This window comes from Lissotriton vulgaris, chromosome 10 (genome assembly GCF_964263255.1).
Source record: "Lissotriton vulgaris chromosome 10, aLisVul1.2, whole genome shotgun sequence".
NCBI lineage: Eukaryota > Metazoa > Chordata > Amphibia > Caudata > Salamandridae > Lissotriton > Lissotriton vulgaris.
The window spans coordinates 1,155,791,996-1,155,808,413 of NC_141698.1; the positions used below are offsets into that span (position 1 = coordinate 1,155,791,996).

Genomic DNA, 16,418 nt, shown 5'->3' on the forward strand with positions numbered 1-16,418 from the left:
GGTGTTCCTGTGGAGGATATTTGTAGGGCGACGACTTGGTCTTCCCTCCACACTTTCGCGAAGCATTACTGCTTGGATACCGAAGTGAGGAGGGACGGCCACTTTGCGCACTCTGTCCTTCAGGATTTCCTGGTTTAGAGGAGTGGACACCCTCCTCCGGGAGTGGGGACTGCTGTGGGATTCTATTCACAAGGTGAGGAATCCACACGGCAGATGTATCTATCAGAAGAACAAGTTACTTACCTTCGGTAACGCTTTTCCTGGTAGATACAATATCTGCCTGTGGATTCCTCACTGACCCACCCGCCTCCCCGTTGTCCACTCTTCTATGCCAGTGTTTCTATTATGTATTTATTTTATTGTCAAATGTTTTATTGCATTTACTTCACACTGTGTGTGTTACCTTGATATTGGTACTGCGTATACTGTGTTTATGTCTACTGTCATTGGTCCGTCCGTGTGCCTCGAAGGCACGGAAAAAAGGGCGGAACTGATGTCATCACGCCGGCGTGGGTCCACGTCGGCGCGAAGCTACAAAAGAATTTCCGAATGTTGCTGACGCAGGGGGATATTCACAAGGTGAGGAATCCACAGGCAGATATTGTATCTACCAGAAAAAGCGTTACCGAAGGTAAGTAACTTGTTCTTTAGTACATTTGCAGTTTTTCAATGTTTCAAACAAAGTTCACATTTAGAAGAATTCAAGGAAAAACAGTCAATGCAATCCTATTGAAGGAAATGAAGTCAACGGTTTGCAGGTAAGTACTTATTTGTGGGAGCTGGTATCCTGGGGTTCGAACCAGGGTTCCCTCAAGGTCAAGAGTGCACTCTTGTTACACCCTCTGCATCACTTCCTGGTAGACTAGGTCCACTAGTGCAGCTGTTTCTCTTGGTTATGAAGGAGCACCTTTTAAGTAATTGTCACTAAGTTATTCAGCCCTTCATAATCATGTACATGATTACCATTCAACCAACCTCCGAGTGTTTCCACTGAGGAGTCTACAAAATCGACCCAGGATTGGCCTTGGGTTTTTTGGCCTTCCCAAATCTGGTCCAAGATCCCTCAATGCTGAATCCAAAGCACCCAGGCCCGGTACCCTTCATGAGGTCATAGGATGGAGCATCGTTCTCAGAGTATCAGGAGTCTATCCCTGCACTTTCCTGAGAATATTACCCACAGGATGGTAAAATAGAGCGTCTTGTGGGTCTGTCTACCAAGACAAGCCCTCTCAAATGCAATGAATGTCTCTAGTGATATCATCACCCTCAAAGTATTTAGGGAGAATCCCTCTGGGGATTTTGGAGTCAGAGAAGTCTACCTCCCTATTATTTTGCTGCACCAGAGATGGGCCCTGGGCCCATCTCAGCTCTTTCTTTTTCTATGGTCAAGAGTTTAGCTTCTAGGGCTATCTGTGGGGGTAGTGATGGAGTCAGTGTACTCCCACCCCACCTGCTCCTCTACCTTCACCCCACAGGGGTCCAAATGACATGCCAGGGTCATGTCATATGCCAGCAACTGCTGCAGATGGGCTTTTGTGGGTTTAGGCAAGACTCCAGGCTTTGCACGAATATTTAAGGTGATAAACTTTAAGATGTGCACGGGCCCCTAGGTTGAGCTCCTGGCTGGTCCCTGCAGTATGAGTCATGGTGTTTAAAGCAGCTGGGGTCGTATTAGAGATTTAAATAAATTAGGTATTTCTATGGGCCAACTTCTTTATAGCTGAAAGTTTGATAACAGTGAGGGATTTAACCAAAGGCACTAATACGATTTTTAATAAATTTTGAACAATTTGAAAATCAATAAAAAAATCTGTCTGAAGAATTTCAGGATGCCACCAATGTAGGAAGCTGGCTCTGTATATGGTATTACCACCTAGTGGTTATGAGTCCAGGATGTGAAAAAGTGCCCACTTTCTGCATGGTTGCCTCCACTTTTTGCTGAATTGCTGATGGTCTTTGACTGAGTGTGCCCTGGGGTCCTGCCCAGGGCACTATCCTGCCAATCAGATACACAGGGCCGGTGTTCCTTCCCTAAAACTGCATTGAAGCCTAAACCCAATTGGGATCTCTGGCCACATGTCAGCCCCTGGTAAATGGTACCACAGGTACCCAAGGCATTGTGACCAGAGAAGACTCCTAAGGGCTGCAGCACTTATTGTGCCACCCTTAGAGGCCCTGTACCCTGACACTCACACACTGCCTTGGCAGGCTGCGTGCCTTGGTGCAGAACAAAGTGAAGAGTCGACAAGGCACACATCCCTGTGTGCCATGCCTACAACCCACTGCCCTGGCATAGATCACTCACCCCTCTAGCTGGGTGCTCTATACCAGTGGTGAGGGTACAGGTGCATGAGCCCTGTACCCCTACCTATATTCCTAGGCACTGTAAGTGCGGTGATGCCATTAAGAGTATATGGTGCTGGGAGGTTATCATTACGAACTCCACAGCACCATGATGGCAACACTGAAGACTGGGAAGTTTGGTATCAAATTTCTCCGCACATTAAACCCACACTGAAGCCAGTGTGGGATTTAATGTAAAATGCACCACAAAGGGCATCTTCGAGATGCCCCCTGAAACTCGACCAACTTCCAGTGACCGGACTGAGTGGCTGCCTAGGCTGCCACCACCAGACATGTTTCTGGACCCCTGGGTCAAGAGCTTGCCACTCTCGGGGGCCTGAAACAATGCACATCCTGGGACAAGGTGCCAAGCCTCCTCCCCCAGGATGGGCAGGGTTCAAGAAGGAGAAGCTTCAAAGGCACACTTCCTTTGTGAGCCTCTCCAGACCACTCGCTGTACTCAGCAACTGGTTCCCACTAGTTCTACCCCCCATTTTGGGCGGGAGACCCAGCGGGAAATACAAAGTGAGGAAAAGAGGTGTGCCCACCTCTGCCAACTCCACCCGTAAGGTGGGGGAGCCAAGGTGAAGCACAACTAGAGTCCCTGCCATCTTGAGGATGGGGGGGAAATCCAGCCAACCAGGGACAGGCTCCTGCCCCCCTCCCACTGGAGAGTGGCAGAATAGAGGGTGTACCCACCCCAAGGAAGGGACCCCTTGATCCCTTCCCCTTACCTACCTGTAACACCCCTAAATGTAGTATTTAGGGGGAACCCTGAACCTTCCTTCCTCAGGTCCTACAACAAGAAAAGAAGGTTAGAAGGACAAAGAGCCGTGCAGAGCTAACAAGAGGACGATGCCCACTGACTTGGACCCAGGCCGGTCTCCCCTCAAACCTGCTACTGCAAAACCCCGGCGTGTCCAGCAGAGAGCAACCTCAAAAACCCCAGAGGACTGGTCTGCATTCACTTTCCAAGCTGGTTCTTCCGTGAACACCGGACTGGTTTGAACTGCAGCTTCTGGTGCCAGCCAGAAACTATGAATCTAGCCCACTCTGTGTCAGGCCAGAGTTTGAGTGGAAAAACACTACAAGGAGGTCCGTCCCCCCCGTCGATCCTGACCTGCGATCCAGAGACACCTGACTTGCCTGAGGCCTTCAGACAACACCTGCAGCCTCAATCCAGAGGACCCCCCTACTGCAACCAGAGCGGGTAAGTAAATCCAACGTCCAAAGGGACCCCTGCACCAGACGCCCCACGGCCTTGTATGTCCAACCCAGCGATGCCCAACCATCCCTCGACATCCCAACTTACCCCTTGAAGTGGTAGTCACTCCAGGAAGATACTGGTCCCCGAGCCTGCAGTGTTTCTTTGTCCCGGAGAATCTCCATTGCAAACAACAGGGCACCCGACCTCAAAACAGCACCCTGCACCCAACCGCCCTAGTGCCGCTGAGGGTGCCCCTTTGGTGCTAACTTGGACCCAACTTGCCCGGAGCTAAACCCTAGGAGCTTTGCTCCCACAACCCTGTGGCCTGCTTGCCAGCCGCCACTAACCGGAGACCCCTATCCTCCATAGCACCCGGCCACCCGAGCACCGCTGAGGGTGCAACAACTGTGCATCACCGACCCTGGGAGACCCCGAGTCTAACCCCAGAACCCTACCTCAAAAGACCGTTACTTACCTTGAAGCCGATAACCTTTTTCCTCATAGAATAACATTGACACTTTTCTCCCAAAAAGTTTCTAAGTGTCGACTTTTGAAAACTACAAGTATGCCTTAAAAATCAGCCTAATAACCAAAACGCATGTTCTCAACTGTTTTCAGGAAATGTCCCAGTGCTGAATCCAGGACCCAGCACTGAGTAAGAAAAAGTAACAATAACCTAACTTACCTGCTAAGTGAATTTCCTCCCTTAGGAGAACATTGGTGATTCTATGTGAAAAAGTTTTTAAGTGTCAATTTTTGAAATGCAATAATATTCTTTAAAAATCGTACCTCTAACTAAAACGCATTTACTCACCTGTTTTCAGGAAATGTCCCAGGGCTGAATCTAGGATCCAGTCCTGTGTTAGCCAAAGTAATCTGAAAAGTAATTAACTGCATTTTACTTAAAAAGCCCATTCAATTGAATATACTATACCTGCCTGCAAGGTGTTGCAAACTGCTTTCTTAGAAATGTAACCAAAACCAGTACAAGTTACACTGCAATTATGAACTGTGTTCATACAAGTAATTTACTACTGAAAAGTATTTTTATGCTTACCTGAACCAGGCTTCTTGGTTCTAGAAAAAAAACAGTATTTTTTTATACAAAACAATTGGCCTAGAGCTCAGTTCTGGAGTGTGTGAAACCTTTTGCTGACTGAGTGTGTACAACAAATGCTTTACACTGTCCTCTGATACTGCCTTACTGCTCGGCCCAGCTACCACTTTAGAGAGAAAGGATATATCTAACTTCAGCCTCTGCCAAACCTCCGGAGACCCTTGGACTCAATACACGCTGTACCTCACTTTGGTGCAGTGTATATAGAGCCAGTTTCTTACGCAGGGGTTTCCCAAAAGTGCCCGGTGCTTCATGTAAAACCCAAAGTGCTCTATTAGTGGGAGTGTGGGCGAGCAGCCTTAGGCCTAACAGAGGAGCGCAAGACATTGCACAGCAGTGATCAATAGTGGACACATGACCTAAGGAGTTCCAGACCAACCTTAGAAAATACTTCGCATTTTAAGATCAAGATCTTCACAATAAGATAAGTACCTTCTAAATAAAAATACTTCTCACTTTGGAAAGAGAAATAACCAGTTACAGGACCCAGGAAGGTTTGAGATTTATCTAAAATCAAGATCTCATCTGGAAACTCACAAAGCATATAGGGACAAGACAAAATACACGGAGGTTCAGACAAGGCTCTAGAACGGCTAAGGGCCAGAGGAGTTTCAGGGTGGGGGCCTGACTGATTTAGTTGGTGAGTTTTGGAAAGCACATGTTCATACTTTAACTTAATTGGTTGTGAAATGGATTTACAGAGATCGTACAAGTGCAAAAATGTACTTAACAGAGTTTGCTCTTTCATTCAAGGTCCTTCACAAGAGGGGTATCTGGAGGCAGCTGGCTCTGTATATACTGTACCAAAGTGAGGTATAGTGTGCACAGAGGCCAGTGGAACCACAAAGGTCAGCAGAGGTAACGTTAGATAGCACCTCACTCTCCATTTCTGGTAGAGTGGTCGAGCAGTAAGGCTTTATCAGAGGACAGTGTTAAGCATTTGTTGCACACACGCAGGTGAGAAAGGATTGCACACACTCAAAGACTGAACCCTGATCAAGTGTTTGTATTAAACATATTTCTTTAGTTGTATTTTATTTTTTGGAATCAATCAGTACTTGGTACATGTAAATAGAAAGGTACTTTTTAAGACAGAATGATCAACAAGAACGACTTGAATTACTTTTTCTGCTCAGTCATATGCCTACATATCACACTGGAGCACTCCCCTGATAAAAGGCAGTTAAAACACTTAACACACAGTTTTAGGCGTTTATGCAAACACTCGCAACAGTTTAGTTAAAGGTTTTGCAGAGGAAAACAGTCAATACAATCTTAAGGAGAAAAAATGAGGTTTGCAGGTAAGTAAACGGTCTTGGGTGTTCAGTTTCCTGGGTTAGAACAAGGGTTCCCCCAGGGCCAAGGATGCACTCTTGTTACATCCTGAGCGGCACTAGGGTGGCCGGGTGCGGAGGCCCAACAGTAGCCTGTGGGACTCTAGGGCCATCAGTTTGTGGCTGCTCTCAAGCAAGCCACAAGGTTAAGGGAGCAAAGCTCCTAGGGTTAAACTGAGGGTAAAGGGGGAATCCTAGTTAGCACACAAGGTGCACCCACAGGGGCGTGCATGATCGGCGTCAGGGGCTCTGTTTACATGAGGAGATCTCCGGTTGGAACAAACACTACAGGTTCAAGCAAGGAGGCTTCCAGGAGGTGACCACCATTTGGAGAAGTAAGTTGGGATGCTGGGGGTTGCCTGGACACAGTAGTTTGGGCAACACAAGGCTGTGGGGCGCCGGGTAGATGGGTGCCTTGATGCATTGGGTTTTCCTCACCAGTTCCGGTAGAGACCCTTGGTAGAGACGTTGGGACCCTCCAAATGGAGGCTGTAGGCGTCGTTGGGAGGCTTGTGGTAGATCAGGGATCACCAGGGCCCAGGTCAGGATCACTGGTGGGGGGGAATCTCCTCGCGGTGTTGGGCCACTCGAACTCGGGCAGCGGGCCGTAGGCGTCAGGTGCAGACTCACAGATTGGGCCAGAGTGTGGTTCTTGACCAAATCCAGTGTACACAGGAGTCAAAGTCTTTGTAGGGAAGGCAGGGCAGGTCCTCCGGGTGCTGGGGGCTGCTGGAGTAGGTGGAGGTCAGGACAGGCTAGAAGGGCTGGGGCCAAGGCAGTTGGTGTCCTCTACTTCCTTCAGCACATCTCTTCAGTCCTCCTCCTTGCTTGTCTGAGGAAAGGTTTGGAGTTGCCCCTAAACACTACATTTAGGGGTGTTTCAGGTAGGTACAAGCTGTGACCAATTGTTCCCTCCCGTGGGGTGGGTACAACCACTATTTTGGTAGGGTGGCATTAGCCTCACTCTGGTTGGTTGGCTGGGCCACCCCCCCCCCCCCCCCCCCCCACCCTCATCTTCATGATGGTGGGGCAGAGTTGTGCTTCACCTCGCCTCCCCCATCGGAGGTGTGGGTTTGGCAAAGGTGGGCACACCTCTCCTCAGATTGTGATTTTCCCACCGGTTCTCCCATCCAAAGTGGGGGGTAAGAACCGGAGAGGGCCAGTTGCTGGAATCACTGGCATCAGTGTGGGTTTAATAGGCCGAGAAGTTTGATACCAAACTTCCCAGTTTTCAATGTTGTCATTATGGTGCTGTGGAGTTCGTAAAGACAAGCTCCCAGCACCATATACTCTTAATGGCAGCACTGGACTTACAATGTCTAAGAATGGACTTAGACACTGTAGGGGTACAGGGCTCATGCACCTGTACCCTCACCACTGGTATAGGGCACCCAGCTGGAGGGGTGACTGACCTATACCATAGGCATGGTTTGTGGGCATGGCACACAGGGATGTTGACTTCACTTTGTTCTGCACCAGGACAGGCAGTTCGTAAAGGCAGTGAGTGAGTGTAAAGGTACAGGGCCTCCAAGGATGGCACAATGAGTGCTGCAGCCCTTAGAGGCAATCCCTGGTCATAGTGCCCTTGGTACCCATAGTACATTTTACAGGGGGCTGACATGTGACCAGAGATTGGATACAAAGGTACAGTTTTAGGGAATAAACATAGGCCCTGGGTACCTGCTTAGCAGGAACTCAGGGCACACTTAGTCAAAGAGAATCAACATCAGGCAAAAAAGTTGGGGGCAACGCTGCAAAAAGGGGCACTTTCCGACGGAGAATGTGAATAAAGTAAAAAATAAAACAAGCATTGACAAAGGCAATAAGTCATGCCTAGGCAACTTATCGGCTTTGGCAATGTTTCAGTCAAGTGGCTCAGAACCACCCTGACCTTCTGCCAATTTTTAAAAAGTGTTATGACATGGCCAGTGCGGGTAGAGTCAACGTTCAGCCGTGCGGCACAGCAGCCACTCAAAAAAGCATTGCCAAAGCCAATAATGTGCAGACTTAACATGTTGGCTTTCCCAATGCTGGTTTCAAACGGTGGACATGGAACCGAGCTTTGATGTCTTTGTTGAAATGTAGACCTTAACAACAGGACGAAGAGGGATGGGGGGGGGGGGGGAGGAAGTGAGTAGCAACTACAACAAGAAGAATAGGAGTGTATGAGGGGCAAACAACTAGACGGGAGGCCAACAACACACTAAGGGGCAAGCAGCGGGACAGGAGGGGGTGGGTGAAAGCAGAAATGGAAAGCAGCACAGGGAGGGAAACATCCTCAAAACACATGCACACTTGTGGAGTCCTGCAACAAAAAGAAAAAAACGTTTCAAAAGCGGAAGAACTCCCATTAGTCATGGAAAAAAAAAGGTCTCAGTCATGACCGTTTGGAATGGAAAACATGCAGCAAATACGAGAATGAGTGAAGTTTCAAATTACCCAGAAACTGATTTTTAAAACTTGACAAAAGGAGAGGTGGACTGGCTGCTCAGTCTGGTACGGCCACACAGGCCAGTCTTACAGGGCCAGTGTTTGAGCCATTTTTTGGTCCCTGTGGCCATGATGCAACCCCAAAAAAAAAAACACACAAAAAAATAAAACACAGCCAAGACAGAGCACCATTCAAGCTGACCCATCAAGTGGTGCCAGATCAGGCTGATTAAACTAAGTCCAACACCAGACGCAAGTACGCACTGCCAGTTGCACGTGTGGGTTGAGGAGACTTACCGGAGTCTGAAGACCAATGTGAAAGAAAGGTTTGTGTGCCAGCTCCCCTCAGTCAGCAAGCATGCTCTCGGCATTTATGGTTGTTTGAGATTGTGGCAAAAGATGAGCCGGTAGTTCCTCATTGAAGAAGCGTGAACCTTGGACAGCACTTCAGCAGGTAATCTGGAAAACAAGGGTTCAATGTTAAAAACCAATGCAAACCTTTGGAATGAAGTGCCTTCTAATGAAACGTTCGAAGGAGGTTCACCCTGCGTCTGCCTCTCTGGGGCTACTAGAGAACAATCAAGCACACAGCTGGACTCCTGCAGAACTAGTGTTCAAGCTAGCCAACCAAAACCTTTCACACTGCACCGTCAATCAGCCCACACACACTCTAAGGCACCCCAAATACCCCAGAAAACCATATGAAAAGTACTGAGCCCGTTGGAACTGGCACATTCTGGTTAGCTGAGGCAAGGCCCTAACCAGGCAGAACTGTGGGTGATTACACTCACTTTAGAACCTGTGCTCACCCTTGGGTAGCGTGGCACTGAGCAGTCAGGCTTATCACAGAGGCAATGTGTAAAGTATTGGCACAGCACTCACTCACAATAAATATACGGAGCGACACGAACAAGACTTCACACAATGTATGTAAATAATATTTATATTGAAAACAGTCAACACTACATTAACAATGTACTTCTGAGCATAATCACACTTGGAAATATAACCAACAATACTATGCCTAACAGTGTTGAAATGACCTCAGTACTATGCACACTTGGTAAATACCCTACACTGCCCCCCCCCCCCCCCTTTACCTCCCAACACACAATTATGTCGCCCAACACATGATCAAACCTAGGCCCACCCGTGTAACTCGTATAATTCAACACCACACAGTTATAGGGTGCACCCTAGGTCACAATATCGGAAATATGTATATACAAGAAATTATAACACTTTTTGGCAGCACCGTAGGAAGAGGTCGCACAGGTAAACACAATGTCAAACATAGTGTTCTTCTGTCAAGAAAGGAACATGTAACGCAGCACCGACGGCCAGTGTCATCAATCACAGGTGGTCCTCAGACTGTCACTCCCACGCATACTCACTTAGCAGAGATATGCGGTGCAACAGATATCAGGCAAGTTTGCGTGAAACGCCCTTGAACGCATACGCACACAGTAGCATAATGCGGTGCAACTGATGTCCTGCCGGTCGAGTGGTAACACACTGCAGAGACCCCCATGGCCCAAACCTCCTGTCCAACTCACCCGACTGCACAAACACCCACAGACTCTCCCTGAATACTCAGCCACTCGCGGCCGAAGTCCCACTTAGTTCAGGGTCTCAGGGAAGAAGGTTGGGGTAGGTAGCAGGACTAATTAGGAGGCAGTCATCAAGAGGGGATGGGGGGGGGGGCATTACTCACCTCTCGAGAAGTTCACAAACAGAATGCAGAGCAGAATGAGGGCAAAAGTTTGGCACTCAAAAGGGTTCCACAGAGGCCTTCTTGTACCAGCCAAGCTCTGCAAGGAGGGGTGGGTGAGGTCGACATGCAGTCTCTTGATCTACTTCCAATCATTCTCAGAAGTGCCCCTTTGACCCGGTCAGCCACTCTCACTTCCCAGGCCCAATTTATTTATTTATTTATTTATGTATTTATTTTACAGGCTTGTATAGCACTGGCGTCGACTCCCATAGGAGCATCTCCGCGCTTTTGACATCTGCCACATTGCGATCAGGAGAACGTAAGCTGTCTAGGAACTGAAAAGGAGTGTCGTTAGCATTTTCCTGAAAGGAAGGTATTCAGTACATAGCCTCAGAGTGTTTGGAAGACTGTTCCAGAGAGACGGGCCTGCTATTGAGAGAGCTTTGCTGCCCTGTCTTGCCTTCTTTGCCCTGGGTACTTCTAGAAGGCCCTGTTCGCTCGAGCAAAGTGAACGGGAGGGTTTGTAGGGGACAAATTTGGTGGCCAGATATGCAGGACCCATACTATTAAGACTTTTATTTATGGTACAGCATACCTTAAATTTAGCCCTCTGTCTGACAGGTAGCCAATGGAGTTTTTCCAGTAGGGGTTTAGAGGGTGAACGGGGGGGCGCATTTAGGACCAGACGGGCAGCCGTATTCTGGACTACCTGCAGTCTTGTCATGACTCCCTCATTGGCAGCCAGCAGCAGGCCGTTACAATAGTCTAGACGACTCATGACTAGGGCTTGAACCAGTGTCCTTCTACTGGCATCTGGCAGGAGGGGGAAGATTTTACGTAGCATGCCGATTATGTGGAAGCAGGATCCCACCACCTGGTTGGCATGTTGCTTGAGGGAAATCCGGGCAAAAATACCTTGCCGCACAAATTAGTCGGGCCCGGTGAGGAGAGGGAAATTGTTCCGATGAACTGAGGGTCCAAAACGAACAAGCGATGAATGGGGAAGGTAGTGGGGAAGTCTCTCGAGAGGAAAGGCACTGAGCCCCAACATGTCGATCCAAGACCCACCCAGGCAATCCGAGGACGTTGGATGCTCAGTGATGAGTTGCACCAGACAATACCAGTCTCACACACCAAGACTGGTGAAATATCGATTTCTTTTGGATCTAACAAGGCAGTGTTGTTGTTTAATATCAGAAGACCTACATATAACTATATTTTAACCTAGGTTTTCAGTAAATTTCAATGTTTGACAGAAAGTAAGATTTTATTAAAGTAATTCCGCAGCCTACAACCGCGGGAAAGACCTTTTTCGTCTGGTACAGTAGAACTCCTGCGCCATGCAGGCTGCCACGGAATTGTGAGGACTCCATTTTTTGGGGGGGGGGACCTGTCTTGACAGGCTTTTTTGGCTCTATTTCGGAGTGATAAAGACTATAAACTTGCTCACATCCATTATATGTATTCTTAGCTTGTGTTGGCTCTTTTAAGCCCTTTCTTCCAGACCTAGAAGAGGATAGCTGCTTTATATGATGATAGATCCCTTACTCTAATCCATCTATTGCCTATTGGCTTTGCCTTTCATTATTTTGCCTATAGTAGAGGGTGGATCCTGTGGTCCTGACTTTATCTTATGGTTTGTGTAGGTACTCTGACAGAGCTAAGGGTTATTTCATCCTTGTCAGGCCTACAAGGCCAGAACTAGAGAGACTCCATTTTGCTTTCTATCCCTGCAGAGCTGAGATGCTTGAAGGGGAAAGGAATGTTTATAGTTAAGGCTGTTGTGTGCTAGAGGAAAACCAGCCAGGACTGGTTCTTATCCGAGGAATGTGTTTGTCTCTTGGGCCCAGACGTAACATGCAGATGCGCACTGCGGTTGTGTGGAATTCTGGAGCTAGCACAGGAATTCGGTGGGAGGCAGCCCTCTGTTGGAAATTTCCATGAGGAGAGAGGAATCCATATCAGCGAAGTGCAGAAGAGGAGGAGTGGTCAGTTTGGCTCTTGAAGAGTGGAGTAGGATGTCTGCTGGAGCTGCCGAGTGCAGTGCGGTTCTATTGGTTTTCTGGAATGGAGAACGAAGGCAGATGCTGGAGAGAGAGACTATCAGAACGCATTAAAGCAGATGGAGGAGTTGAGGCTGTCAGCTGAAGTAATTGAGCCAGAGGCGTGTAGCTGTGGTGACGGAGGGAGAGACAGAGAGAGTCCTGATCCCACCAGAGAGAGAGAAATCTTCCTTCTAATAGGTGAGGTAGTCTGAACTAGTCTGCTTTACACTTACACCTTAATTGTCTTTATTCCCTAGGCTATTGTATGTCTAATCCCTTTTCTTTCAGCGGTGTGTTAAAGTTCCTGTTAGTTAGAGACCCCGCAGATCTGTGTATGTGTATTTTATGATTATTGTAATAAAGATACACCAGTTCTTAGTGAACTAGTGTGCATGTGTTGTTCTTATGATCGAGAGCGTTTTTACTCCTGCATACAGTGAGTGTCTATCATTCTTAAAGCACAGGTAACCTTTTCTTCTAGTCAGGTGTTACAGCCAGAACAGATGCTGCCCCTGATCCGGTAAGTAGCCTGAATAATTAGGGAGAGAGAGGAGCCCTTGAGCTAGGGAATTATTGACACTAAGTGATTCGGCCACCCCATAATATTATTGTAGTAGCGAACCCTTAGTGAATAGTGAGAGAGACTTCCCAACATAGAGAGAGAGCTGAAGGTATTCATAGGAAAGTGGTCGTCATTGGTAAGTGGTGTTATACCCGCAAGATTGCGGCTTGAGTGAGCACTGAGGGTAGTCAGTGTGTAGATCCGCCGGATTGTGGATCATGTTGTAAGTGAGCGAGCACCGGGAGGATACGGTGTGTAGGTCCGCCGGATTGTGGACCGGATAAACAGAGCACTGGGGCTGCAGCCCAGTGTGTAGACACGCCGGATTGCGTGTCGAGTGAGCACTGAGGGAGATCAGTGTGTAATGGTAGATAATCAGAACTGCCCCAGGGTTGATTAGTCTGGACCCATGTGGTCGCGAGACTATGAGGTATGAGTGTGGTGTAGGGCATGGATGTCCTTAGTAATCAGTGAGTATTCCTAGTAACCCAATAGATTTAGTAGTGTTTCTGATGATATGAGCTTGTATATTGCTAAGTTCCCCATCCTCAGGTAGGTACCCAGGTGCCTGGATAGATGGGTCCTGAGGAGGGAGGTGGTTACGTTCCGGCTGGGTTGGAGGGGCTCTCAGGAGCTGATCCCATCTGGTCCGAGAACCCGGTCGTTACAGGACCCTCCCACCAAGAGAATGGGTGAGTGAGGCAGGGTGTCTCTCCTCTGCCCAGTTATATCCTTTCATAAAATGTATTCTTGGGACTCGCAGTCTACTGTAATGGTGGTCGCAACATTTCTCTTTATCTTGCGGTCAGCCAATCATAGCACTCTGGCCCGCAGAACCGGTCTCAGGGTTTTAGACAATCAGAATGCTCTATTTTAATGAGGTTTCTCAGTCTAAAAATCCTTTGGCACTAGCTATTGCTGTATTTTAAAATTAATTGTGTATAAAAGGGCATGCATCTCTGCAGAGGACCTTGCAACTTGTAGTTCATACGTCTCTTTGGACGAGGTCAGTGGTACAGTTTTTTGTAAAAGAATGGCTTTCATTCTGCTTAACCGCATCGCTGCGGCGGTAATTTTTACGCTACGCGGCTTTTTTCAAAAAGCCGCATTAGATGACGAGCTCAGCTCGTCATCCGCACACGCCCCCCCCCCCCCCGTAGCTGACGACGAACTGAGCTCGTCATCAGCATCGAAGGGGTTAAAGTATCAATTCGAATAGAAGAGATGTTCAGTGAAGGCCATAACGGCGACTCCCCGTCTGTCTAAGCTTTAGGAAACAATACTTGCATACAACAAGTGACCCTGGCTGACACAGGTACAAGATATTTATTTATTTATTTGTGACATTTGTAGAGCGCACTGTTACCTTACGGTGTCCTGGCGCTATCCTGATAACTCCTAAACTATATCCCCGGAACTAGTTTACAAAAAGCCACGTTTTTATTATTATTATTATTATTATAGGGGTTTGTAAAGCGCCTGGTGACGCCTCCCGGCGTGTCCCCGCGCTGTGGAGAGAGAGTTTTAGTAGGGTGGAGCCACAAAGACAAGCAATTTAAAGAGTAAAGAGATAAGTTTTTAACTATTTTCTGAAGGATGCCTCATTTTTAGGTCTCGCCTGTTGATGCGCATGCGCATCGAGCAAGCGAGACTATGGGGGCTTATCCACTCTTTATCCACTGCAAGGAATCGTGGCGATTCCTTGCAGTGCCCGTGACTTTTAAGCTCAATGCGCATGCGCATTGAGCTTAAAAGCGCGTGCACGTCCGTCTTGTTTTACCCGCTCCGCCCCCTCCCCTTCCCGCCGTGTCGCATTTCTCATCCCCCCTCCCCTCTCCTCCGTCCGTCTTGTTTGTTTAATTTAACCCGCTCCGCCCCCTCCCCTTCCCGCCGTGTCGCATTTCTCCTCCCCTCTCTTCCCTCCGTCTCGTTTGTTTATATCACCCGCTCCGCCCCTTCCCTGCCCGCCGTGTCGCATTTTTTTTTAAATCCCCACTTCCCCCCTACCCCCCATCAATGCCAACACTGACGCCGTGCTAAAGCCCGCTCTCCCTCCATTTACTGGCCTTTAGCAGCCTGTGGCAGCAGAGGACATGTAAAAGCAAGGGCAAGTATAATAAAGCTTAACTTAGTATTGTAATGTTGTCCGTGTGATCTCTTACCCTGCATTCCAGTCACTACATCTAGCTTACCTTTTACTGCCACTAGTAGTTCTGCATGGATTGTATAGTCATACGGCGTATTGAGCTGGCAAACAGAGAAACCATGCCATGACATAGTATCATCTGATACAAAGAGCGCGTTAGGAGGTAGAATTTTGATGACAAAATACCATCACAGCTTTACTCTCGGTCTCTCCCCTCGGCCAATGTCACCATACTTGGGAAATGTATACTCTGAAATATTGTGTACTATAATGTTACGGTCTCACCCATCCCTCAACAAATAATAATTTTACCGTCGTCAGATGTACACAACACATTAAAGAACAGGGCGGGGTCAAGGTGTTGTCAGAAATAGAGCGCCCTAGGGCAGAAAAGAACACCCTTTCAACCCAATGTCCGTAACCCTGCTCCAAATAGCATAGAGTATCCCTCCCGCCGATTGGTTCAGTCACCCGCCCGTCAAGTTTAGCTCTCCTCACCCGAAAGCCCCGCGGCCCACTACCCGGATCCGCTCGTACTTCTCCATTTCTAGGAACAAACTTCCATCGTCTCCTTGGTAACGCTTCCGGGCTAGAGATTGCCGTCATAGACACAAAAGACAGACTCACATGAACCATGGAGCGAGGTGCCGTGGTCAGAGAAGAGAGACTTTCTTTAGAGTAGCGATCGAATGGCGTTTTTATTTATTTATTTAATGCGACTTTTATAGCGCGAACATCACCCTCAACCCCTCACTCACCCTCACTCTCACTCATCCTCACTCACCCTCAACCCCTCACCCTCAACCCCTCACTCTCACTCACCCTCACTCTCACTCACTCAGCCTCAACTACTCCCCCTCACCCTCACTCACCCAAAACCCCTCACCCTCACTCACCCTCACCCTCACTCACCCTCAACACCTCACTCACCCTCACCCTCAACACCTCACCCTCAACCCCTCACCCTCACTCACCCTCACCCTCACTCACCCTCACACTCACCCTCACCCTCACCCTCACACAGTGCAATAGTTCTCAGACCATTTCAGTTAGAGCTTTTAGAAATGTTTATGGCTTTTTTTTATTTGTAATACTTTAGCATTGGCTACAGGAAACAAAAATGCTAAACATTTACAAAAAAAACCCATAAACAATTCTAAAAGCACTAACTCTAATGGTGCGAGACCTATTGCATTTCCAATGCTTGTTATCTTGTCTGATGTTCATGGGGAGGGTATTCCACTTTTTAGCTGCAAGAGTGCGGAAGGACCTGCCTCCCAATCTAGCTTTTTTAGGGAACGTTGTTTTGAGCAGACCTGTTCCCTTGGAACGTAGAGATCTGTTAGCTTTCTCCGAAAGGTCATCAGCTCAGGGCACAATCGGAGTGCCACAGGAAGAGCGTTCCAGGCCACTGCCGCCCCTCGGCTAAAACTCCTGCCTCCCCAACAAACTTTCCTGATGCGTGGGGGTCTTGATCAGTCCCAAATTGGCTGACCTCAATAGTCTACCTGGTTTATAAA

General features: G+C 48.1%; 1 protein-coding gene across 4 annotated transcripts in view; it reads right to left on the bottom strand.

The window, feature by feature from the left end:
• The window catches only part of FAM13B (family with sequence similarity 13 member B), a 476,175-nt gene that overhangs the window by 424,565 nt on the left and 35,192 nt on the right, over positions 1–16,418 (bottom strand). For 2 of the 4 annotated variants that reach the window (XM_086942255.1, XM_086942256.1), the window contains exon 3: positions 8,729–8,890. The gene's annotated coding sequence lies outside the window, so the exon portion shown is untranslated. Of the gene's footprint in view, positions 1–8,728; positions 8,891–16,418 lie in introns of those variants that run through there. The other 2 variants (XM_086942257.1, XM_086942254.1) reach the window with 1 other exon arrangement.